This window comes from Dipodomys ordii, unplaced genomic scaffold (assembly GCF_000151885.1).
Source record: "Dipodomys ordii isolate 6190 unplaced genomic scaffold, Dord_2.0 Scaffold94, whole genome shotgun sequence".
In the NCBI taxonomy this organism is placed as follows: Eukaryota; Metazoa; Chordata; class Mammalia; order Rodentia; family Heteromyidae; genus Dipodomys; species Dipodomys ordii.
This window is the reverse complement of record NW_012267310.1, coordinates 9,158,735-9,186,228: the sequence shown is the minus strand read 5'-3', so window position 1 is coordinate 9,186,228 and position 27,494 is coordinate 9,158,735.

Sequence of the window (27,494 nt, the reverse complement as noted above, 5' to 3'; positions counted from 1 at the left end):
ATTTTGATAGGTATTGCGTTGAATTTGTAGATAGCCTTGGGAAGTATTGCCATTTTCACGATGTTAATCTTTCCAATCCAGGAGCATGGGAGGTTTTGCCATTTTTTAAGTTCTGTGTTTGTACAGTATTTTTTGTTAGAAAAGTTATATATTAAATAAAAATTGAAAGCTTATCAAATAGGCTGGATCAAATTGTGGCGGGCTCAAAGATCTAATAAAACACTCAGATGAAGATATAAAAAAAGCTAAAGCAATACAAGTGTAACACAACTGTGATATCATTGAAAAATCAGTGAATCTTGGCCTCGAAGAAGAGATGAGAGCTAAAAGCATAGAAAACCAATATAATAAACAGAAAAAAGAACAAGAAAAACACATAGCCAAACTGACAAAAAGAAGGGGAAAGAAATTAATAAGCTCGGAAGTGAAAAAGTGAATATCACAAAAATACCAATAAAATCAAGTGGAACATTAGAGAATACTTAAGAACGTATCTTCTAATAAACTCAAAAATTAAATTTCTATATGTATTTGATCTACTAATATTAAACTAAAAGCATATAAGCCATTTAAGCAGATCTGTAATGAACAACAAGATTGATAGAACAAATACAAACTACACCACTTTCAGTCTAAAAATCAAAATGAATAAAAAACCAAGTGCCTGTAATCCTAGCTACTCAGCAAACTGAGATCTGAGGATCGCCTTTTGAAGCCAGCTGGGCAGAAAATTCCCCGTGAGACTCTTATCTCCAATAAACTACTCAGAAAAACCAAGTATCCAAAAACCAATGAATGGATAAGGAAAATTCAGTACATGTATACATGGTGTATTATTTAGCCATAAAGAATACAATTATAGGAAACTGGATAGAATTGGAGATGGTCATGTTGTGTAAAATAAACTCAAAGAAGCAAATATCACATGCTTATATGTGGAATCATAAAATAATGATGATAATTGGACATGAATGTTAAAAGGGGGCTATTTCGGGAGGGAGCAGAAGGAGGAGTTAAGAGGATGATAGGGAGGTAAAGAGGTTTAAAGTACATTCTGTCATCTGTTGTGTATCATCTATCAATATATCATCTATCATTTTATCTATCATCTATCTGTCTGTGGGAACTCTAGGACCTTGTGGTACCTATGATTAAGTATGCACAGAATGGCTAAAACCAATGGAAAACTGCTGGTTGTGTGAGTGATTATATTATGTCTAAGTAAAGTCTGATCTTCTACAATAATCCTGTCAAAAGACTGGAATAGAGCCCGCAGGGTACTTATCTTACTGCTTCCAGATATCCTGTAATCTACCTCTTGGAATGTACCCTTTTGATCTGTTTCAATAATTCCCTTAAGCTAGCCCCAGGACAACCTGAACCTATAAAAGTGGAGGATGGGGAAGACATCTTAGGTTTAATAATTTCTGATGATTAAACACATTTCTTTCTCCATAGTACTGTATTATTGACAGATTATTAAATAATGCTGCATGGGTATTACTTCATCTGTTGCCCTAGTATCTGCTGGACAGAACTGGTATCTATTATCTATCTGTCCTCTATCTATATAATCTATGATACACACAATGAAATCTACAAAATACAGTTTGAAAAACAGGGAGGGGAGGGAGAGCAGTTAAAGGAAACTAAAGAGATATTGAAGTTGTTCAAAAATTCACTGTCAGCTTGAGCTGAAAAGGTGAGTGAGGGACAGCACCCAGGCCCAGAGTTCAAGCCCCACGACCAACCAAAAAAAAAATTCACTGTCAGTATCTATGGAATTATGTGACTTCTAAGCCAGGTATAGTGGTACATCCTGTAGTTCCACCATTTGGGAGGCAGAAACAGGAAAACCTTGAGTTCAAGATGAGCCTGCGCTACATAGTAATTTTGAGATGAAAATATAGAGGGGGAGAGTGGGGATGAGTTGTAGATTTGAGACAAAAATGGGAAGGAGGGAGGAGAGAAACAAAGAAAAGTGAATTATAGGTTTGTGGCTGTAATAAGAAACCAGAAGAAATAAAATACACCAGACAACAGGAAATTGACCCATAGTGATACAATAACAATAACAAGTTCTCAGTCACAATAGATGACTGCATATATATGTTGTGTTATCAAAGCTATGTAAGAACATAACGGAGCAGCTCAAAAATTCCGATTACCTAGTGACATAATCATAGCATAGCATTAATGCACCACTTCTATTGTCACATTGTAACACAGTGATGTTTTTCATGCATTTGTGTGTTCCTAATATGAATGAATCTATGAGATCAGGTTTATAAAAATATAACACACACAATTATATGCAGTATTTTCTTGATAATAATCGATGGTGCTACAAGTTACTTATCATACAATATTTTATCATTATTTAAGAATGTGCTTTTGCTTAAAAATGTGCTGTGAAAATATACATCACATGTTGACTGCTTATCTTCATTACATCAAGAATCATTTAAGTTTGTATTAGTATACTCAGTGATGTTCACACAACAGAATCACTGAGTTTCTCAGAATATATTGCCATCAGTAAGAGACAAAACTATGTAAGAAATGTGGAGTGAGAGTAAACAAAAAAGTTAACATCTGAATTCTCCTAAACGTTTATGCAATTCAAGTCTGGTTTTTGTAAGGTATATTAAATACATAGGTTTCATTAGGTAGCCATTGAAGAGAATACCACGCAGTATTCAGGCAGGAAAAGAAGTTTATAAAACTGCTGCCCACACTATGCATGGTGGAGAGGCATGGCCAAAAGGGTCAATCCACCTCTGGGCCAGGACTTATCTAGGCCAGGGACAGGAAGAGGTGTGGCCAGGTGGTGGAAAGATGTGGCCACACTGGGTCCAGATGTGACCTCAGGGTCTGGGACCCTTCTATGGTCAGATGGGAGGCATGTGACCAGAGGCAGCCCAGGATGTGACCTAGCAGGAGGGGGAGGTGACTGCGTTTATGTGTGTCAGTTACCTAGGTAACAGATACTGGGTGAAAACTTAGTCAAGAGGTAGGTTGGTGTCTGCACAGGGCCTGCAAGGCCCCGGGAAGACCTTACAGTTTTGACATGCAAAAATCAACAAAATATATGTTGTGACCATTTTTTTTATTAAATCAGAAATATCACACAGAAATTAAATGTTGTTTTTCAAGCTGTGCCTTTGTGGCTCACAACTGTAATCCTAGCTATTCAGGAGGCTGAGATCTGAGGATCATAGTTCAAAGCCAGCTGGTGCAGGAAAGTCTGTGAGAGTCTTATCTCTAATAAACTACTCAAACAAGCTGGAAATGGTGCTCAAGTGGTAGAACACTAGCTTTGAGCAAAAAGAAGCTCAAGAATGGCACCCAAGCATTCAAGCCCCAGGACTGGTTAAAAAAAACACTTTATTTTTCAAATATATACCATTTACAAAATTAAAAACTTGAGAAAACTGCAATTTGTAAATCAAAACAGACAGGGAGCCTTTTCTGATGATGAGACATTATTTTTTAAAAAAAATTATGAGAAAAATTCAAATCCTCTGAAAACTTACAAAGTTCCATCAATAAATATTGATTCAATCAAAAGTGGAATACACAGAATTAAAATCAGATTTAATTCAGGCAGGCTTCCAAAAGGAGATTTTTAACAAAGGTGCTAATCTCAAAATAAAACAATGAACTCCCAGAACACAGGGCAGTAGAAGAATGCAATATCTTGCAACATTTCAGAAAGTGTGATGTCAGTTTATTTCTAGATACATTTGTCTAAACCTGGAACAGAACAAGTCACAAATAATTCAGAGCTCAAGGTGATGCCACTTATAAGACATATGTTACCAGTATAAGATATGTTTTGTGCCGGGTGCTGGTGGTGCACACCTGTAATCCTAGCTACTCAGGAGGCTGAAATCTGAGGATGGTGGTTCAAAGCCAGCCAGACAAGGAAAGGCCTTGAGATTCTTATCTCCAATTAACCACCAGAAAACCAGAAGTGGCACTGTGGATCAAAGCGCTAGAGCACTAGCCTTAAGCAAAAGAGTTCAAAGACATTACTGAGGCCACGAGTTCAAGCCCCAAGACCAAACAAAAAAGAAAAGGTACATTTTGTGCAAACTGTAACCATGAAATAAAAATGTAGAAAATAACATCTCAATATATGTTGAGAGAATACTGTGTGCCTCATCTGGTCAGGGTCATGGATCCTTACAAGTTGGAAATCTCCAGAAAAGTGTTAGATCAAGATTGGGGATTTAACTCAGTGGAAGAGCACTTGCCTGGTAGGTGCAAAGCCCTGAGTTCCGTCCTCAGCTCTGGAAAAAAAAAAAGATCAGAAGTATTACAAGTATTACAAGACCATGTTGATATGTTAATATGTGAAAAATTGTTTCTAGGATCCATCATCTTAAAAATATACACCTAAACCAGGCACCAGTGATTCTCACCTGTAATCCTAGCTACGCAGGAAGCTGAGACCTGAGGATGGCTGTTTGAAGCCAGCCTGGGAAAGAAACTCTGTGAGACTCTTATCTCCAATAAACTCCCAAAAAGCTGGAGATGGTGCAGTGGCTCAAGTAGTAGAGCACAGAGGCCCAAGGACAGTGCCCAGGCCCTGAGTTCAAGACCCAGAACTGGCAAAAAAAAAGTACACATGCACACGCACACGCACACACACACACATATTTGTTGGTAAAAAAGTTGGACTACATTTCACATATGTACAACTACCAGCCTCTGATGACCACTGTTCTGTTCTTTGTTTCTATGAGTTTACCTTTTTACAGTCTATATTTGATGTCACGTGTATCATGTTCTCTGTCTAGATTGTTTGACTTAACATAGTGAGCTCCAGTTTCATCCATGTTGTTGCAAGTCTTAGATTTTATTCTTTTTATGGATGAATAGTATTTCATTGTGCATATATACATAACTCCTTCCTTCCTTCCTTCCTTCCTTCCTTCCTTCCTTCCTTCCTTCCTTCCTTCCTTCCTTCCTTCCTTCCTTCCTTCCTTCCTTCCTTCCCTTTGTTTCTGTTGGTCTTGGAGCTTGAACTCAGGACCTAAGTGCTGTCCCTGAGCTTTTTTCACTCAAGGCTAGCACTCTACCAACTTTGAGCTACAACACCACTTCTGGTTTTCTGGTAATTAATTGGAGATAAGGGTCTCATGATCTTTCCTGCCTGAGTTTGAACTATGATCCTCAGATCTCAGCCTCCTGAGTAGCTAGGATTACAGTTGTGAGCCATCAGCTCCCTGCTATTTTTCTTAATATTGTGTTGTTTACATTTGTAATGTGTTTTGTATATTAGTCCTTTATTATATTCATGGTTTAAAAATATTTTCATCGGGCATGTTGGCTTACACCTGTAATCCTAGCTATTTGGGAAGCTGAAATCTGAGGCTTGTGGTTAAAAGTCAGCCTGGGCAGGAAAGCTTGTGAGACACTTATCTCCAGTTAACCACCAAAAAGCCAGAGGCTCAAGTGGTAGAGAGCTAGCCTTGAGCAAAAAACTCAGTGATAGTGCTCAGACCCTGAGTTCAAGCCCCAGGATCTGTGCACATGTGCATGCGCGCACACGCGTGTGCATACACACACACACACACACAAATACTGTTCCATTCTTTGGATTGTCACTCACTCTGATATTTCTTTAGCATAAACTTTGATCGATTTTCCTGTTTGTTGCCTGTCTTTTTTCCTGGTAGTTACATAATTCCATTTTATATATAAATATTTAATCCATCTTGAGTGGCATATATGATGCTAGGTAAGGATATAATCTCATTCTCTTGCTTGTGGATATCCATTTGTTAAAGGCACTGCTCTTTTTATCATTTCATGGATTTAGTACCTTTGTTGAAATGACAATGAATTGTCCACAAAACACAGACTATACTCTTGACTCTTTTCTTCCATTGGTCTGTTTTTAGGCTAGTACCAAGATTTTTTTTTTTGGGTCCGGTTGTGGGGCTTGAACTCTGGGCCTGGGCGCTGTCCCTCAGCTCTTCAGTTCAAGGCTAGCGCTCTACCACTTGACCCACAGCGCCACTTCCGGCTTTTTTCTTTTTTTGCTTATGTGGTGCTGAGGAATCGAACCCAGGGCCTCAGGCATGCAAGGCAAGCGCTCTACCACTGAGCCACCTTCCCAGCCCCAAGATTTTTTTTTATAACTATTGTTTTGTAGTAAATTTTGAAGTCAGGTTGTTGTGATCAAAATCACAACAAAATATTGCTGCACATAGGTTATTATGGCTATTACTAAGACAAAAAGAACCAAGTGTGGTGGTATAATCCTGTAGTTCCAGAACTCAGGAGTCTGAATTAGAAAGATAAGGATTGTGTGTGAGTTCAAGGTCAGTCTGGATTGCATAGCTTTCCTAAATTAATTAATTAATTAATTAATAGCTGGAGGCCTGGCTCAACCAAGAGAGTCTGCTCAGCAAGCATGAAGCTCTCATTTCAACCTCCAGTATTAACAAAAGAATAAATAAAATTAAAAAAAGAAAGCAACTTTTGGAAAAATGTGAGGGTGGAGAATCCTTATAGCTTTTTGAAAGTATGCAAATTGCTACAGCTACATGGAAACAGTATGGAATTTACTCAGAAAATTAAAAATAGTACTGCCCTGTGACCCAGTATTCCCAATACTGTTTCTGAATTGAAATTACAGTCTTTAAGATGTATCTATATTTCCATGTTCACTTCAGAATTATTCTCACTAGCACAAATGTCCACAAAGAAATTGTCATTACAATACACACACACACACATATATATATAGTGTATATAATGTATATACTATATGTTGTATATACATTATATATAGTATATATACTAAATATATACACATGCACACAGGAGAATATTGTTCAACTTTAAGATAGAAGGTAATGTTTCCTTTTGTGAAGCAATGCAGATAAACATAGAGGGCCCTGGGGATGAATAACAAAATAAGCCAAAGAAAATCAACCACTGATTTCTTATATGTGGAATCTATACTAGCCAAACGCAGGAGTTGAGGGTGTGACTTAGTGGTAGACTGCTGAGAAAATGAAGAAATTGAGAAATGATTATTTGAGTTATGTAAGATATATTCTGAAGATATACTGTGCATTATAGTTTTATAGCTAATAACACTGTGTTGTACATTTAAATTTGCTGAGAGAGTAGATCTTATGTTGTGATCTTACTCTACAAAAAGTTACAAGAAAATAAAGGAATTAGTAGGAAACCTTAGGAGTTCATAAATATGTTGATAACTTTGATTGAAATGATGGTTTCATATATACACACATATACATATATATAACTCATCAAAATTAAATATGTGTATGACTTTTCTATGCCAATCATACCTCACTGAAGTAGTTTAAAGATACTTGTAAATCTTAGTTCTGTCAATTCATCCATGTGGATGAACTCCTTTGCCAAAATATTTACACATACTTCAATTAAGTACCTTTCAAATAGTGAGTATAATGATTATTTACTTTAAAATATTAATGTGTGGGTGTATCATTAGATTTTTTGAACTGACATAGCATCTCTTAGGATAGAACAGTTTGTCCTACAGAATTGAATATATTATGATATGACTTAAGGATTGTCACATTAATTATAGGAAACTGAATGCAGAAAACTTTCAACCAAAATTTTGAAGCTAGATTAATTTATAAAGAATTCAAGACTGATCAGCTAATCATTATTCACTATGTTAAATTTCAAGCAGATGAACCTTCAACTACATTCTAACTAATGAATATTTCTCTCATATATGCAAATTTCCACCTCTTACATGATTAAGACCTACATGAAAAGAGCACACCACTATTCGTTTTCTTTAAAAAATTATTGTAACGGTGCTGTACAGAGGGGTTACAGTTACATAGGTAAGGTAATGAGTACATTTGTTTTTCAACAGTGATACCCCCTCCCTCATTTTCTCTCATTTTCCCTCCCCAGCACCTCTCCCCCCCCCAACACCAGTGTTTTGCAATGCAATATTCTTAGAGATGATTTGGCCAAAGAATTTTCTTCCTCTTCTTCAAACCTTGACCTTTAATCCCATTATTAAGATAAAATGATATCTTAGTATTATATAAGGTTTTACCATGAGGAGAAGCTTGGTGAGTGGTTCATTAGCCTATGTGTTGCTTCTGCTACTAAAATTATGTGGAAATCAAACTTATTTTTTTGTGCTGGTCCTGGAGCTTGAACTCAGGGTCTGGGTACTGTTCCCAAGATTTTGTGTTCAAGGCTAGTGCTCTACTACTTGAGCCACTGGTCCATTTTCAGCATTTTGGGTGGTCAATTGGACATAAGAGTCTTACAAGCTTTCCTGCCCAGGCTGACTTTAAATCACAAGCCTCAAAGCTCAGCCTCCCAAGTAGTTAAGATTACAGATGTCAGTCCCAGGCACCTGACCATAAGTATTTTTTTAAACTATGGGGTTAGCCTATAGTTTAATCCAATGTCTTGTACATGATTTCTGATCATTGGGTTCCCTGATATTGTTGGAATGAGTGATGGAATTTCCACTAACAGGTGGATTCTATTTTTATCATCCTTAAGCCAAAGAATATTATAAATATTTATTCTCCAGTCTTCTATGGCACATTACTATGGCATAGAACAGTTCTCATCCTGGTTTATCTGAACCAGAATAGATGGTGGAACCAATGAATTAATACTAAGGAAAAAAAAGACTCCAGCCAATAATTGTAATCTCCAGTCAGGGATTAGGACCATGGATTAGAGTAGCCTTTTTCCTTTTTAAATTTTTTTAAATTAATTGTATTTATTTGCCAGTCCTAGGGCTTAAACTCGGGCTGTGCGCTGCCCCTGAGCCTCTTTGTGTTCAAGGCTAACATTCTACCACTTAAGCCTCAGCGCCACTTCCAGCTTTTTCTGAGTTTGTTGGAGATGAGTCTCACAGACTTTCTTACCCTGGCTGGCTTCGAACCGTGATTCTCAGGTCTCAGTCTCCTGAGTAGCTAGGATTACAGGCGTGAGCCACTGGCACCTGGTTAGCCTAGCCTTTTTCTTTAAAAATATGTGAGCATTTGGATTTTGTCCTGGCACGTACTTTCTCCGCCGAAATATTTGCAATTTTGTAGGCATCAGGCAAATGTCCTGATTATTTGACTTTGTGAACTCCATGGGGAGAAGATTTCTTTCCCTCTGATGTTTTCTTTTTCTTTTTTTTTAAGTATCTGCAGTTGAAAGTGTGATGCTCATCGAAATGTATTTGGAGTACATTTGGTTTGTAGTACTCTTAAATTGTTCTCTTTCAATTATAAAAAGTTTATATCGATGTTTTTATTGTTTGAACACAGGATAAAATGAGAAGATCTCTATTTCCTTATCATATACACAGGTGTGCTTACACCCACTCCCCATATATACTGAGACATATTTTTTCCATTTTAACATAAGCAATATAGTTTATTTTCTGCTAGACAGCGATTATGACTGATATAACCACAGTACACTTGAGCAGTGGACAAGCTTTCCACTTGAAACATTACAAGTTTACCCTCTCTAACAAATGTACCACAGAGGCCAGCCTAGGCCTCCCAACTTTTATAATGTTGCTACAGGTATGTCCTTCACTTGCTGAGCAGTTTTGTTAACTTGGGCCAGAACGTTCCTTTTTTTTTTTTTTTGTGTCAGTTGTGGGGCCTGAACTCTGGGCCTGGGCGCTGTCCCTCAGCTCTTCAGCTCAAGGCTAGCGCTCTACCACTTCAGCCACAGCGCCACTTCTGGCTTTTTCTGCTTATGTGGTGCTAAGGAATGGAACCCAGGGCCTCATGCATGCAAGGCAAGCACTCTACCACTGAGCCACCTTCCCACCCCGGAACTTTTCATAGGTAAATTTATTATTATTTTTGCCAGTCCTGGGGCTTGAACTCAGGGCCTGGGCACTGTCCCTGAGCTTCTTTTGCTCAAGGCTAGCTCTCTAACCTGGGGCTTCATGCATGCTAAGCAAGCATTCTACCACTAAGCCACATTCCCAGCCTTTCATAGGGAAGTTTCAACAACATTCTTCCACCATCTAATTCCAACCTTGATGTGTACACTGCTGAGGACATTTAATTAATGACCTCCGAGATGTACATTGTGTATCTTAATGCTTTGACTTGAAACTACTACTTTCTTAGCAAGTTCAGTTGGTAATAATCCAAAATGCTTTACTGCTAGAAGACAGAGACAGTTCCATAAATTGTGGGTTATAGATCTCATTCCAGTACAACAGAAAGCACTTGACTACATTGCCACACTTCATGCAAATTTGAACAAGAATGCTGTGGGCTTTAGCTTAAAAGTTCTCCTAGGGGCTGGGAATGTGGCTTAGTGGTAGAGTGCTTCCCTAGCATGCATGAAGTCCAGGGTTCCATTCCTCAGTGCCACATAAACAGGAAAAGCTGGAAGTGGCGCTGTGGCTCAAGTGGTAGAGTGCTAGCTTTGTGCAAAAGAAGCTCAAGGACAGTGCCCAGGCCCTAAGTTTAAGCCCCAGGACCGGGGGAAAAAAGGTTCTTCTAAAGTACAAGTGGCTCAACACACATTTAATCCTCCAACTTAATAAAACATTCCTATTTCCTCAAGCTCTGATGAAGCCATCTGGATCCCAGAATGACCAGACAAATGGGCAACATTGGTTACTATTGCTTCTCCTCAAGGAACATTAACTAAAACATCCTTTTAAAGGAAAGCATCTGGACCTATTTATCACTGTTTAACAATGTGAACAGGGCTGAATGCTAACTACAAAGCAGCACAAAGATGCTGAATGGCATCAAAGGGAAATTGAAAGGAAAGGGTGATTGACTACCAATGCGTCTTCCCTCCTTTGACTTACACACCTTTGGGCATTGTGCACAGCAAAAAAAAAAAAATTAAGAATGTCTTTTTCCATACTTTAATCTTTTGAATTTTCATATTAAGTTTAGAACTCCCTATTAGATTAGATTCTACAGAAGCAAGTGAATACTGAGCCCCTCCCCCTCCCCACCCATTATCTCTGTCTCTGCTTTTGGGATGTGGATCAGGATCTGCTCCATGTGTTCCTCATCATCCTTGAGGCACAAGAGATACAACACAATGTTTCTCTTTGGCCTTTTGGTTCCAACTTCCTACTTCCCCAAAGGAGACTTAAGTTTATAGGAGACAACTTTTCTTTTACCTGTTTTCTTTGTGATAATTATAGAGACATTTTAGATTGTTACTCTCTCCTTCCCTCCTTCCTTTACTCTCCCTTCCACCCTTCCTCCCTCCCTCCTTCTTTTCCTCCCTCCCTCCCTCCCTCCCTTCCTTCCTTCCTCCCTCTTTCTCCCTCCCCTCCTCTCTCATTTTACTTGAGACAGACTATATATAGCCCAGTCTGGTCTTAAACACACTAGCTATCCTTGCTTTTATAATCCTCCTGCTTCTGCCTCTTAGGTCCTAGAGTTAAACGTGTGCACCACCACAAATTCTTTTATCTGTTATTTGTCCATTATTTCTGTATTTACCTGTTGCCAGGAAAGGTAAATACAAAATGAATTCATAAGCCAGTGCTGGTGGCTCACACCTGTAATCCTAGCTACTAAGGAGGCTGAGATCTGAGGATCACAATTCAAAGCCAGCCCTGGCAAAAAAGTCCGTGAGACTCTTATCTCCAATAAATCACTAGAAAACCAGACGTGATGATGTGGCTCAAGAGGTAGAGCACTAGCCTTGAGCTGAAGAGCTGAAGGAACAGTGCCCAGGCTCAGTGTTCAAGCCCCATGAGCGATCAAAAAAAAAAAAAAGAATTCATAGCCGGTTGCCAGAAGGCTGAGATCTCAGGATTACAGTTCAAAGCCAGCCTGGGTAGGAAAGTCTGTGAGACTCTCATCTCCAGTTAAATAACAGAAAAAGTTGAAAATGGTGCTGTGGATCAGTTGGTAGAGTGCTAGCCTTGAGCAAAAGGAGCTCAAAGACAGAGTCTAGGCCCTAAGTTCAAGTCTCAGGAGTGGCAAAAAATGCATTCATTAAACTATGTTATCAATTGCATCACACACTATCTCAAGTATATCAAGAGATTCTTTCTTCTTTGATATGTTTTTTTATTATTCACAGAGGAAAGATCACTTTTTGTTCTTATCTCTAAATAAAAGTTTTAGACATTTATCAAACACACAGAATTTTCAAAGGCTGTTACAGCTATTTGACCAGTTAACTGAGAAGCAATGGCCATGAAAAGCAGCTCTAAAATCCCCCTAGAGAGTCAGTGATTTTAAAGAAAAAGATTACTCGTGGAATGAATAAATCTGTGGTTGATAGGACAGGGATTTGCTAATTTAGGGTCACCTACTCAAGTACGATCATGTAAGCTTTCTGAATCAATAAATATTAATGATACAAGTTACTGAAGTAGAAAATAAAAAGCTGGAAGTAAACATAATCTGAAAATTTTTATCATGGCCACTTTACTGAGCGGAAATGGCTGTCATTCTAGAGGGAAAGTGTCATAGACTAGCATGTGAAATCAAAACTCACCTAGTAGGATTTCAAGGCAGAGAGCTGCATTGTTCATGAAAATATATTGTCTCACTATTTGGGGGTAACATTTCTGAATGTGCACCTCACTCACCTTTTGGCCCCAGAAATGCATATGTCATGATCAGCAGAGAATTAATGATGCTAAGAGTGGTTGAAAGTTTTAACTTTGGAAACTGACAAGCTTGGATTTGATTCTCGGGTCTGTCACTCATTTGGTCTTTTTCCTTGGGCAAAATCACTCAATCTCTCTGACCTGCCTTCAGGGGATTCAAGGAGATTGTCTGTCCTTGGGGGAGGTTCTAGTCTGAGGATTGGTTTCTTTGTGCACTATTCTGCCATCTACACCTTTCCCATTCCTGCTTACCCATCAGAGCTTGGTAGTTTCCTACCTAAGACTCTGTAGTGAACAGAATCTGACCTTTCCCTCTTTCTTTGTCTTCTTTTCTCATTACAGTTAAGTCTTTTTCCTGTTCCTAAGGGGAAAAAATGTTCTCAAAGCAGTAAAGAAAAAAACAAAGCAGGAACAAAAAACACATTATAATAGCTCAATATATTGTCTAGTCAAAGTGGAAGTAGTACTAATTAATTTAAAGGGAAGTGATGAAAATCAGTGAAATAGTATATGATAAACATACTAAATATGACCCGGTACCAGTGGCTCATGCCTGTAATCCTAGCTACTCAGGAAGCTGAGAGCTGAGGATCATGATTCCAAGCCAGCTGGGACAGGACAGTCTGTGAGATTCTTAATTCCAATTAACCAGCAAAAAGCCAGAAGTGGAGCTCAACTTGTAGAGGACTAACCTTGCGTAAAAGAGCTCAACAACATCACCCAGACCGTAAGTTTAATCCTCAGGACTGGCAAAAAACCAAACCAAAACAAAAAGAAATCATATAAAACAACTTTGCTAGAGCCAGGCACTGGTGACTCACACCTGTAATCCAAGCTACTCAGGAAGCTGAGATCTGAGGATCAAAGCTAGCTCAGGCAAAAAAAAAGTCCATGAGACTCTTACCTCCAATAAGAAATAAAAAAATGGCCAGAAGTGGTGCTGTGCCTCAAGTGGTAGAGCTCTGGCCTTGAGCATGAAGAGGCTCAGGGACAGGGCCCAGGGCCCAAGTTCAAACCCCAGGACTGGCAAAAACAAAACAAATCAAAAAACACCATGCTGGATCTATTGTAACAGATGTATAAATATTATTATTGCTTGACAATCACCTCATCTAAGTGGCATTTTATAAACAACAGGGTTAATACTTTATATTCAACCTCTTAGTCATAGTTCCTTAAAGTTGAACTTCTGGCTCTTCCTTTGCAAGTACATGCAATATTTTACAGGCATTGTCAATCCCATGTGTCTTGCAAGAAATTCCACATATGTCCTTGGCATGTTGTTATAACTTGCAATCTAAGGGTTAAAGGCTTGGTCCACAGCATTGCAGTATTCAGTAAGATGAAGGTGGGGCCCATTGAGAGGTCTTTGAATCCTTGCAGCATGCCCTTGAAGGGGACTGTGGGATCTCATCCCCACCCCCAGTCTTCCTTCCTAGCCATGAATTCATGAATTAAGTGGTTCTGCTCTATGATGAACTCCCATAATGATATGCTATTTTGCCAAAGGCCCCAAAGCAATATGGCCTACTGTTTATAAACTGAAACTTCCCAAACCTTGAAACCCATTTCTCTCTATAAGTTAATTTATCTCCAGTATTTGCAATAGTGATGAAAAACTGACCAACACATACATATATGTAGCATTGTGCTAATTTAAGACCTTGCAACAGAGACTTGTATTCCTGATGGCAACAATTTCCCTTCATATTGGCTAATGGTCTTTGTTTCACAGGGTTCTTTCTCTTTCTATCTTCTTTTTTAGATTAAAAAGAAATTTTCATTTTCGCTCACTCCTGCACAAATCAAAGAGACAGAAAACATGGGTGTTTTTGTTGCTTTTTTTTTTGCCAGCCTTGGGTCTTGAACTCAGGTCCTGAGCCCTGTCCCTGAGTTTCCTTTTGTTCAAAACTAGTTTTCTACCATTTGAGCCACATAGCCACTTTGGTTTTTCTGTTTATGTGGTGCTGAGAATTGAACCCAGGGCTTTGTGCATGCTAGGCAAGCACTCTACTGCTAAGCCACATTCTCAGACCCAGAAAACATGTTTTTAAGCTTAGCATAATAAATACAAAGTGGATGTAATATACATATATATTTATAATATTCTCATATATATTTCAATATATGCACACATTTATATTTCTATCAGAATATACATGTATGTATATATTCTTATAAACTGAATATTGGTAATAAACTCCCATAAACATTCATGAAACAGTTGTAAAATTTGACCATGCACTTATACATTCATTTCATTCAATAAAATTTAAATCTAACCAAAGTAAAGAGACTACAAATACGAGAGATTATCTGTTCATAAGCAAAGAACTAAGATAGGTCACAAGACTGCTACTATCAATGTTTCCAATATTCTTCATTTTTTATTTTCCAGATCAGAATAGGATTGTGCTTGAGTCTATACTTCATCTTTACAGAACTGACCAATTGCTGATGTGACTTGACTTGACCAATAAAACATAAGCAAAAGTATTTAAAGGAGTACTGCAAAGACTGGCAATATTCCTATGGGTTTGTGGAGCACTGGCCCCCGCAACTGTAATGAATACATACATGATCATGAAGTTTGTATTCATCCATCATTAATCAACTGACACAAGGACTTAAATTTTAAAAAGTGAAAATTAAAACTACAGACTACCTACAAAACTATAACAAAACCACTATCAGTCAGAATCTATGAAAATACCTTGGTCCTCTTTATGTTTCTTGTATAATCTATCTGGATATTGACACTTTGAAACAGGCATATGGACCAGAAGGATCTGAAGGGAAAAGAGAAAAAAAAACCACTGTAATTCTTCACTTTTCTACTTATTCAATAATGCTAATTGATATTTATTGAGCAGTTGCTCTGTAATCACCCTGTTATAATTAATTTGTATTTAGCCCTCACAACCTGAAGAGTAAGGATTACTATTGTCTTTATTTTCTTGATGAAGGAATGATGCAAACAAGTTAAACAAGTACATCAAGGCCTCAAAGAAATTATTATGTGTTAAATCCAGTGAGACCATCCAAGATTTTAATTACTCCCTTCATTGTTTCCCTGTGGTGTTTAAAATGTGTTTTCTTTTCTTCAGGATTCTTGCAAGTTGTGACTTGATTTCAATTTTGTGCTGTTGTTAATGGTGTTACAATTCTGTTTTTTTTTCTTTTGGCGGTCTTGGGGCTTGAACTCTGGGCCTGGGCGCTGTTCCTCAGCTCTTCAGCTCAAGGCTAGCACTCTACCACTTGAGCCACAGCACCACTTCCCATTTTCTGGTGGTTAATTGGAGATAAGAGTCTCATGGACTTTCTTGCCTGGGCTGACTTTGAAGCACATTCCTCAGATCTCTGCCTCTTGAGTAGCTAGGATTACAGGCTTGAGCCACTGGCTCCCGGCATGGTGTTACAATTCTTTATGAAGCATTTTCTTAAAAGGTCAAATAATGCAGGAGTATATACAGTACAAGTGAAGAGTATGTTTTCCCTTAATTCACTAGGACAGCACTATCAATAGTGGTACAGACGTGTGTAAAGTTCCATTGCATTCTTTAGTTATACCACCGTGGCCATATTAGGAGAAAATTAGCATTATGGAGTTTATAATAGGCTGAGCATTATATGAAGGAACTATATCCAAGATTGTGCTCTGAGTTCTTTTCTTATCATTTTCAAGGAGCTTTCCTCATTTTGCCTCAGCCTTTAAATAGAAAGAGGAAACAGAAAAGTGACTCCTGGGGCAACTTCTAGGAGATTGAATGGCTAGGAGGCCTTGTTTCAAGCCCGACTCCAGTGATAGATCACCACACACATGATGGAAAATCACTATCGAAGCTACCAAGAAGTTCATCATTCATAAAGTAACATTCTAAAATGCCGTCCTCAAGCCGCCAAAGTAGTTTCTCTTTCAGCTTAAAATACTTTCCCTCCCTCTTTCCTTTCTTCCTTCCTTCCTTCCACACATACACATATAGTACTTAACCCCTAGGTTCTGGAAAAAATTCCATGTCTCCTTCTCCTTCTCCTCTCCTTCTCCTTCTCCTTCTCCTATTCCTTCTCCTTCTTCTTTGCATAGACGCATGCATGGGTTTACTATTAGAGAATCTAGTTAGCAAGCAGGTATTCCTCATTTTTTAACTCTGTGAGAATTGCAAGCATGTAGACAATAGTAATACAACAATATAGTAATAATAATATAAAATGATATAACTGTCCAGGCGCCGGTGGCTCACACTGGTAATCCTAGCTATTCAGGAGGCTGAGATCTGAGGATTGAGGTTCAAAGCCAGCCCAGGCAAGAAAGTCCATGAGACTCTTATCTTTTTTTTTTTTTTGTCGGTTGGGGGGCTTGAACTCTGGGCCTGGGCGCTGTCCCTCAGCTCTTCAACTCAAGGCTAGTGCTCTACCACTTGAGCTACAGCGCCACTTCCGGTTTTCTGGTGGTTTATTGGAGATAGGAGTCTCACGGTCTCTCCTGCCCTGGCTGGCTTTGAACCGCGCTCCTCAGATCTCAGCCTCCTGAGTAGCTAGGATTACAGGTGTGAGCCACCAGTGCCCGGTGAGACTCTTATCTTTATCTCCAATTAACCACCAGAAAACCAGAAGTGGCACTGTGGCTGAAGTGGTACAATGCTCGCCATGAGCTGAAGAGCTGAGGAACAGTGCTCAGACCCAGAGTTCAAACCCCACGACCAATAAAAAAATGATATAACTCTGTTAGAGTTTGTCTGCCACATGTTGCCATCGCTTATTTGATAATGTTTCCCCTAATAAGTGCTGGTGGTTGACCATATATTTTAGACCTTCTACAAGTATTTATTGAGCACCAATTCAAAGCATACTTCCGGAAATAAGACAGGACAAGGAGAGTTGATATCCTAAACACAACTTGAATGCTAAGTTGTCATCAGTGTATGACATGGTGTTCTGCCAGGCACCTTTTTTGGGTGTGTGTATGCTGATCCTAGGGCTTGAACTCAAAACATGGTGTTGTCTCCAATATTTTTGCTGGAGCTCTACCACTTGAGCCACAGCTTTACTTCCTTGGCTCTTGTGGTGGTTAACTGGGCTGGCTTTGAACCACAATCCTCAAATCTTAGCCTCTTGAGTAGCTAAGTTTATAGGCACAAGCATCTACCCAGCTCTGCCAGGTACTTATAATTCATGTGTCAACCTTTGAGTTGTAAGATAAATACTTTATCTTCTCAAAGGATGTCAAAAATTTTCCTTTTGGTTTCATTTTTTTGCCAGTCGTGGGGCTTGAACTCAGGGCCTGGGCACTGTCCCTGAGCTTCTTTTTGCTCAAAAGTAGCACTCTACCACTTGAGCTATGGCACCGCTTCCAACTTTTCTGTGTATGTGGTACTGAGGAATCAAACCCAGGGCTTCATACATGCTAGGCAAGCACTCTACCACCAAGCCACATTCCTACCCCAAAATTCACTGTCTTCATGTCCCTTTCCCTCTAAAGGAGAGTGAGAGACAACAAACAAAGTAATTAATTTTGTTTTAGTTGCTTTTGTTTCTTATTGAAAATATCTTCTAATTTCTCTTAAGCATTTAATTTTCAGGCTTTTTCCCACTTTTTTGTGCCAGTCCTAGGTTTTAACTCAGGATGTGGGTGCTGTCCCTAAGCTTTTTTGTTCAAGGCTAGAGCTCTACCACTTGAGATACAGCTCCACTTCCAGCTTTTAGTGGTCAATTGGAGACAAGAGTCATGGACTTTCCTGTCCTGGCTGGCTTTGAACCATGATCCTCAGATCTCAGCCTACTGAGGGTATCTAGGATTACAGGAATGAGCCACCAGTGTCTGGCTTTTTTAGGCTTTATAATTAATTGCAACATGTAATTTATAGATCAAAACGTACATCAAACATGAATATGTAGCGGAACCAATTATTTTATAGAGAATACTCATTCACTTACAACTTGTCCTCCTTCTGCCATACTAGGATAGTCATCATCCTACAATCTTTATTCATGCTTTTGCCCAATCTCAGTCCTTTTGTGCACTCCTAAAATCACCTTACCTGCTCTCCTGGCTTCTACATTAAGCACTCTCTTGCATCTTCAATAATAATTACCTGCTTGTGATGCCAGATTTTAGCATCTTCAGAACCCTTTCAGATTTTGAACACAAGATTCATGCTTGTCCCAGGGTGGCCCTGGACAGAGACTGAGCAGGTAGGAGCACTTGGGCCTGCCAATTCTGCCCACTGTGGGCCTCTTCTAATGAGTAACCTTTACACCAGAACTCTCAGTTGGGATAGCAAAGATTCTTTTTCTTTCTGTGCTCAATGCTGGCTAACTTCTTCAGTTTACTAATAAAACTGGGAGATGTACTATATCTAATCTGTTGTTAGGTATCCCCTCTGCATTCTTCATTTTGGTTGCTGGATTTTTCTATTCCTAGAAGTTCTGGTTGGTTCTTTGTCTAACCTGACAGATCATTTTTCATAGCATTCTGCCTTACAGATGTTTTCAGGATTGCCTTTTATTTCTTTTTCTTTTTGCCAGTCTTGGGGCTTGAACTCAGGGCCTGGGCACTGTCTTCGCCACAGAACCACTTCTGGCTTTTTCTGTTTATGTATACTGAAGTATCGAACCCAGGGCTTCATGCATGCCAGACAAGCACTCTACCACTAAGCCATATTACCAACCCCTGACCTTTATTTCTTGAGAATTTTCAGGCACCATCTGAGAGTGTTAAATTTTCTGTGTTGTTATATCATCTGGTTCTTTTTCATGATGTCTTATTTCCCTTGTGTAGCTGACTTCATGGTAGCCATTGCCTTTGAGAGATTATTTCTGGTGATTTCCAAAGTCCTGGGATAGAGTGGCTGTGGGAATGTGATTAAGTCAGGTACTTTGTAGTACCCTGGGTCCAAATTGCCTGAGGCCAATTCAGGACTTGGAGTGAACATTTGCATAAGGGTATATGTGGCAAACTTTTTTTTTTTTTTGCCTTTCCACAGGCTTGAAACCAGGGCCTGGGCGGTGTCCCTGAACTTCTTTCACTCAAAACTAGTGCTCAACCACTTGAGCCACAGCTCCACTTCTGGCTTTTTTGGGTAATTTATTGGAAATAAGAGTCTCACAGACTGTCCTGCCCAGTCTGGCTTGAAACTGCGGTCCTCAGATCTCAGCCTCTTGAGTAGCTAGGATTACAGACATAAGCCACCAGCACCCAGCTGAGTATCTGTTTTGATCTGTCTATTTAATCTCCTGTATTTTGAATGCAGCCAGATCCTGGACTTCTGCATCTGAATCCTAAGTTTCAAGTCAATTTTTTGATGGTCCAATAGCTCTGATTATAGGCTATCATCCAAAAATTTAAAATTGCCTTGAGAGTCTACTACTGTCTTTGCAGCCCCTCAGTACTTTTATAAGGTATTATTTTGACATTTTCAATGAAAAGGTTGGCCTGAATAACCAATTTAGTGTGATAGATTGATATGGCTACTGACTCCAGGATAAGGGAAGCATGGAGTCTAGTTTCCCTTCCCTCCAATCTAGGCTGGCACTATGATTTGATTTGACTACAATAAAGCAGTACAAGTTGCATTGTGGGACTTCCCACAAGGTAAAGCAAAGGCTTTACAATTTCCACTTTTTCCCTCTTGGAACCCAGCCACCATGGAAAGATATGGGAGCTATTCAGCTGGGTAGGCCACATGTAAATAACTCAGTCAGCTGAGGCTGACTGTCTCCGCCACCTGTCAGATGTGTGAATGAGAACAACTGGGACTGTAGGCCCAGGAGTGACTCAACTGAGTCCAACAGAACTGCCTCCATTTCGACCAGAACAGGTCAGTGATCTACAGAATTGCCTCAAATAACATGGTTGTTGCTGGATGCTGGTGTCTCATGCCTGTAATCCTAGATACTTAGAAGGCTGAGATCTACAGATCATGGTTCAAAGCTAAACATGGTAGACAAGTCTATGAGACTCTTAGTTCCAAATAACCACCAAATACTGGAAGTGGAGGCATGGCATAAGTGGTAGAGTGCCAACCTTGAGCAGAGAAAGCCAAGTGAGATCACAAGGCCCTGTGCTCAAGCCCCAGTACCAGCAAAAGAACAACGTAGTTGTTTTAAGTGACTAAGTTTTGGGCTGGCTTGTTACAGAGCAATAGATAACTGATAGACATAGCTCACTATTTAGCCCAATCTGCATCTCTCCTTCATTGAAATTTTATATTCTGAGATTTAAATTTACATAAAATATCTTAATAATCAAAGTAAATTTTTACCATAGCAAACACATATTTTGTGCTAAACATTTTGATTTGATTCTTTTGATTTCATAAAAAGCTTTAAAGATAACAGCTACCATGGTCAAGTTCATTTGGATACACCAATGATTCAAGCCTGGTAAGAACATTTGCTCCTTTCTTTCTCCTGTCCTTTCCTTAAGGGGGCACTGAAATCTCTGTAAAAGAATATTTAGAAACAAAACTCATTATTCCTTAACCTAGAATCCTGGCAACAGAGGAAGAAATAGTGTAACCCTAAGGCCATTCACTTTCTTTCAAGTTTGGATAAAAACCTTTTTGATGACTTTCTACAAGGGAGCTCCAAAAATAGTTTGTGAGCAAGACAATCTTTCTGCCTACACCTTGATGGTATGTGTGTGTGTGTTGTGTGTGTGTGTATTTTCACATCTATCCATCTATTCATATACAACTAAATTCTTACTAATAGTATAATGCAAGGAGAACTGTCATTACTTCTCTTAAGCATTAGTTTGGTTTATTCAATGCCAAAAAGTAGTTTGTAATTTTTGCAACACTAGCTCACTCCAAATTTTTATTTTGTTTTAAATTAAAAAGTTCAACTTCAAATACACTTTATGCCAAGTCAATTGGCTCATGCCTATACTCCTTACTATTTAGGAAGCTAAACTCTGAGGATCATGGATTAGAATCAGCCCAGACAGACAAATCTGAGACTCTTACCTCTGATTATCTGGCAAAAAGTTGGAACTGGAGGCATGGCTCAAGTGGTAGAGCACCAATGGTGAGCAAAAAAGCTGAAAGCAAAAAGCCCTGAGCTCAAGCCCTGATACTGACATAAAAACATACTTTACTTTAAAATGTCCTAATTAGGATATTAAAATTGTTTGTTAAATAAGTTTTATGATTAAAGAAATTAAATCAGAGTGGGGCACTGGTGCCTCACACCTATAATCCTAGATACTTCGAAGGCTAAGATCTGAGGATCATGGTTTGAAGCAAGCTTGGGCAAAAAGTCCCCATGAAACTCTTATTTCCAATAAACTACTCAAAAAAGCTGGAAATAGTACTGTGGCTCAAGTAGTAGAGCACTAGTCTTGAGCACAAAGAGGCTTAGGGACAGTGCACAGGCCTTGAGTTCAAGCCCCAGGATGAGCAAACAACAACAACAAAACCACACACAAGAAATTAACTGTTTTTTGTTTGTTGGTTTGTTTGTTAATTGTCCCTATGAGTTTTTTGTGATTTTTTTTCAAGTATACCTTTCGACCTATACAATTGCATATGTAAATTTTTTTTTTTACTAAAAATCTATAATAGCTGCACACCAGTGGCTTACGCCTGTAATCCTAGCTACTCAGGACGCTGAGATATGAGGATTGTGGTTCAAAGCCAGCCTGGGCAGGAAAGTCTGTGAGACTCTTATATCCAGTTAACCACCAGAAAACCAAAAGTGGCGCTGTGGCTCAAGTGGTAGAGTGCTAGCCTTGAGCTGAAGACCTCAGGGACAGGGCCCAGGCCCAGAGGTCAAGCCCCACGATGGACCAAAACAAAAACAAAATTCTCTACAAATTACTCTCCCTTTTACAAATTAGTTAGGTTTTATTATATTTGGATATATTGGTGCTTATGGTGCTAAGAACATATGATGAAAATGCTTATGTCTTGTAGCTCTGGAGAAATATTTCTTAGCTGCTCATTGGTGTTCAATGTTGTATCATAGCCACTCAGGAGGCTGATCAAGAGGATCATGGTTCGAAGCCAGCATAGCAGAAAAGATTGTGAGAATTTATCTTAAAAATAGGTAGCAAAAGAAACTGAGTTGGAGGCATGGTTCAAGTGGTAGAATGCCAGCTAGCCAAGCAAGCAAGTAGGGCAAACTTGAGGCCCTAAATTCAAACCCAAGACTAGCAATAATAGCAAGAAAAACTTCATACTTATAGAGGTTGATTTATAAAAGGCTAATGACAAGAAGAGTTAAAAAATGATTTGTCTATTGTTGAGACCATAATAATGCTACAAGCATAAGGTGTAATTGACAAGTTTTTCTCTTCATTGGTCATATCTCTGGATTGTTATGATTTCCTATAACCAACCAGGTAAAAGGCAAGGACAATAATACAGGGTAGAGTGAAAATTGGTCTGGCTCATATTGGTACTTCAACAGGCACACAATTTGCCTTAGAATTGATTATTATATCATTTCAACAATGAACAGAGATTAGTATTGGTGTGAGTTTGGCTTTGTTGGTACAGGATTTGAATTCAGGGCTTCATACTTGCTGGACAAGCACTCTGCCATTTGAACCATGCTTCCAGCCCTGTTTTATTCTGGAGCTGCTGCTTATTATTATTTGTGCAGAACTATTGTTTGAACTTTGAGCTTCAAGTTTTCTAGGCTGGCACTCTGCCATTTAAGCCACACTTCCAACCAGGGCTTGGGCTTGAACTTGAGCTCAGGGCCTGGGCACTGTCCCTGAGCTTCCTTTGTTCAGGGCTAGCACTCTACCACTTGAGCCACAGCACCACTTTCAGCTTTTTCTATTTATGTGGTACTGAGGAATCGAACCCAGGTTTTCAGGCATTCTAGGCAAGCACTCTACCATTAAGCCATCTTCCCAGCCCTGTGGATTATTTTTGAAATAAAGTCTCAAACTGCGTTCCTTCTGCTGTTAGCCCTGAGTTGTTAGCATTACAGGTGTAAGTCATTTGCATCCGGTTTACTGTTTATTTATTTATTTAGTTAGTTAGTTTTGTGGGTCATGAGGCCTGAACTCTGGGCCTGGGCGATGTCCCTCAGCTCTTCAGCTCAAGGCTAGTACTCTACCACTTGAGCCACACCACCACTTCTAGCTTTTTCTGCTTATGTGGTACTGAGGAATTGAACCCAGGGCCTCATGCATGCAAAGCAAGCACTCTACCACTAAGCCACCTTCCCAGCCCCTGTTTATTTTTTTAAAGGTCCTCCTTTATTCCCACACTGGCCTGAATTACAATCCTCTGTATACTTCCTATCATAGATCTCATCATAGATGAGATGACAGGTGTGTATCATCACACCCAGCTATAGGCTGAGATGGAATGTCTTGAAATTTTTTTTATTGTGAAAATACCATACAGAGGGGTTACAATTGCATGGGCAAGATAATGAGTATATTTCTTATCAAGTATTATTGCCTCCTCCTTTGTTTCCCCTTCCCATCCCTTCCCATCTCCGACCCCCCTGAAATTTTTATCTATTAAACTACAATGCTGTTACTGATCTTTGCGTCCTGAGTAGCTAAAATGAAAGACATTGAACCACAGTGACTGGCATTTAAAAGTGCTTTTAAAAGCTGGGCACCGGGCTCATGCCTGTAAATCCTAGCAACTCCATAGGCTGTGATCTATGGATCACAGTTTGAAGCTAATCAGGGCAGCAAAGTCCATGAGACTATCTCTGAAAACCACCCAAAACCTGGAAGCGGAGTTGTTGCTCAAATGATAGATGACTAGTCTTGAGCACAAACGATCAGGCTCTGAATTCAAGCCCCAGCCCCAGCACAAAAAATGATTATAAAATTAAAAAGGCTGTAAGAATATATTGTGGTTGAATACGTTTAGCAATGTGTATGTGATCAACAGTTATTTTACTAATGAAATGTTAAATTATAACTTATGACGAGATCTGTAATCTTGACTTGTATTTTGAGCTTTGAAATCTAAGGCAAATCAAAGATGTAGGGAAGTGTAAGTGGACTTATGGCACTAACAAAGCCTTTAAAAAAATATGGAAGTGGAGCTGTGACTCAAAGTTGTAGCTTGTTAGCCTTGAGCAAAAAAGCTCAGGGACAGTGCCTAGGCCCGAGTTCAAGCCCCAGGACCAAAAAAAAAAAAAAATCACCAAAAAATAAACAAACAAAAAAAATCATATATTAGCTATGTGTGTGTGTGTGGGGGGGGGTTCATTGTGACATTTCCACACTTGTCTACAATGAATCCTAAGCAGCCTCACCCAAGTCTTTGTTTTTTTATGAGTCTAGCGTGAAAGCACTCTGTCTATCTGGCAAGGTCACTTATAGTGCTTTGGTTTAACTGTGATTACCAAAGCGGAAAAAAAAAAACCAAAAAACCCAAAAGACAGAGAAGCCTGATCATTGGTCAGCAGTGCCACCAAGTGGCTGATTTTGTTTCTTATGAGAAACCATTTGTGAAGGTAACCAAGGTATTCTACATGGCCTTAAACTAGCTTGGTAACAGCTTACTACGTCATACGATGGCTTGGAAAACGTAAGATAATTTTTATGTGGTACATTCTTCAATAAATTGTGGCCAGATATTTCACATATCTCATCAGAAATGGCCCAGTATCTATGTTATAATTTAACATGGCCATTAAGGTGTCTGAAACAAAACTCAATCTTTTTTTTTTAACCAAACATTTGAAATTCTTTCTATCACGAACAAATGGAAGAAACAGGTTAACACTTACTGCTTCACACTGTATCTTCACTTAAACCCTTAGTCACTCAAGCAAAGAATCTGAGCCTGAGAATGGAGGAAGGGTTTTCTTTCCATAAAGGAGAGTAATTCTTTGGTGGGGAGGCCCATGTAGTTACACAGTGCAGCTCACAGAGCTGAACAATCATTGGAGCTAAGTAGAAGACAATCCTAAGGAGCAGCAGGCTCCAGAGTCTATGAAGACCTGAGTGTGATCAGACCTGCCCTGGTGGAGCATGGCATACATGAGACTGAGAGAGAAGGAAGCCAGATGTGGTAAACAAATCCAGGGAACATCTGTCAGTGATGTTCCCTCCAGTAATGTTTATTATCCCATTATATAACCCAGTGAGGAAAATAGATCTGATCTTATTACTCTCAAGATACAGATTTAATCGAATCTTTCTTATATGAGTACTGAACAGAATATGTACTGTTTTGTGGGTTAGGTGTCTCTTTATGAGGCACACATATGCACACATATATTTAACATATGGAATTAGGGAATTCTGTCTGAAAGCAGAATATATAATTAGTGAAAGTCATGGAAGGACTCCAACAACTTAGTCATTATGTCTCTTCCTTTAAAATTGGTTGGATAGCTAATGGGAAAAAAAAAAGAAACCCAGCATAGGTAAAATTGGGCAATTGGTCTGTTTTGAAGCCTAATTTCCCCTTCAGTTAGAAGTTATTTCATTCATTAATTTTATTACCCTTCCATTTTATTTTACCCATGTCTTTCTGGGCCATTTTTTTATGTGTGCCAGTACTGGAGATTGAACTCAGGACCTCATACTCTGTGCTTTCAGCTGGCCTTCTACCACTTGAACCACAATTCCAGTTCTTTTGAGGGCCTTTAAAACATGTTCAGAAGAAAACAAATTCCATCTCATTATTTACTGCTTCCACTGACCTGTAATGGACTAGAACGTAGCACGCAACAGGCTGTGGCTAACTTAAATTCCAGTATGATAGAGAATGCTGGAAGGGGTGACACTGGTCAAGATGCATCTTACTCATGAACTGACATGCTCATTCAATACCCCTTTGTATAACTATTTAAAAATAATTAAAAACTAAACTGACTTTTGCCGGGCGCCAGTGGCTCACGCCTATAATCCTAGTTAGCTACTCAGGAGGCTGAGATCCGAGGATCACGGTTCAAGGCCAGGCCAGGCAGGAAAGTTCATGAGACTCTTATGGCCAATAAACTACTAGAAAACCAGAAGTGGTGCTGTGGCTCAAGTGGTAGAGTGCTTGCCTTGAGCTGAGGAGCTCAGGGACAGCGTTCAGGCCCAGAGTTTGAGCTAAAGAGCTCAGGGGAGGTGTCAGGCCCAGAGTTCAAGCCCAATGATCAAACAAACAAACAAACAAGAAACAACAAAAAAACCACTAAATTGACTTTAAAAAGACCAAAGATGATGTCCTAACTGCTTTTCCCCTGACCTTGGGTAAAGTTAAGACTTTCCTATCCAGAAATTTCTTCTGGCTCTAACGTGTAATTATAAATGTAGTGAGCTTACAGGTGGGAAGCTAGTACAATTTCTGGAACGTTCTATATAGAAACCAAATGGCTCTTTGTTTTTTCATCTTTTCTAACTCAATTCATAACAAGTGAATGGTTAAGGAAATAATTTCTAACATATTTATTTCTTTTATATACTGATAGTTTGTATGAGGTGATTAAAACAATTCTTTCAGAAGATCGGGCTCTCAAATTGTTAAGTATTTCAGGCTTCTGTATGATTCCACATGTCCATCGAAAGGTAAACACCATCCTAAACTTGGTATTTTCAGCGTATTCATTAGCTTATATTAGTTATACAGAAGGAGATTTATTATTTTGGTAAATGTTTATACTTCTAGCTTTCCTGTATGCCCACATACACAATACCTAATATAGTTTTGCAGTTAAAATTTTACATAAAGGATATAGATATTGAAGATATATGAAGTATCTTTTTGAAATGTGAGGAGTATCAAAATGATAATCACAAGAATTATTTTAGGACTATGAGGGATTTTCTGTATGTTTTAATCTTTATTTGCCATTTTTCTGAGTATTAGTACTATTAAAACATTAAAAAACAAATTGAACAGAAATACTTTACAAAGAGCTTCTCTAGCAGCTGAGAAAGCAGCTAAGTAGTGTGAAC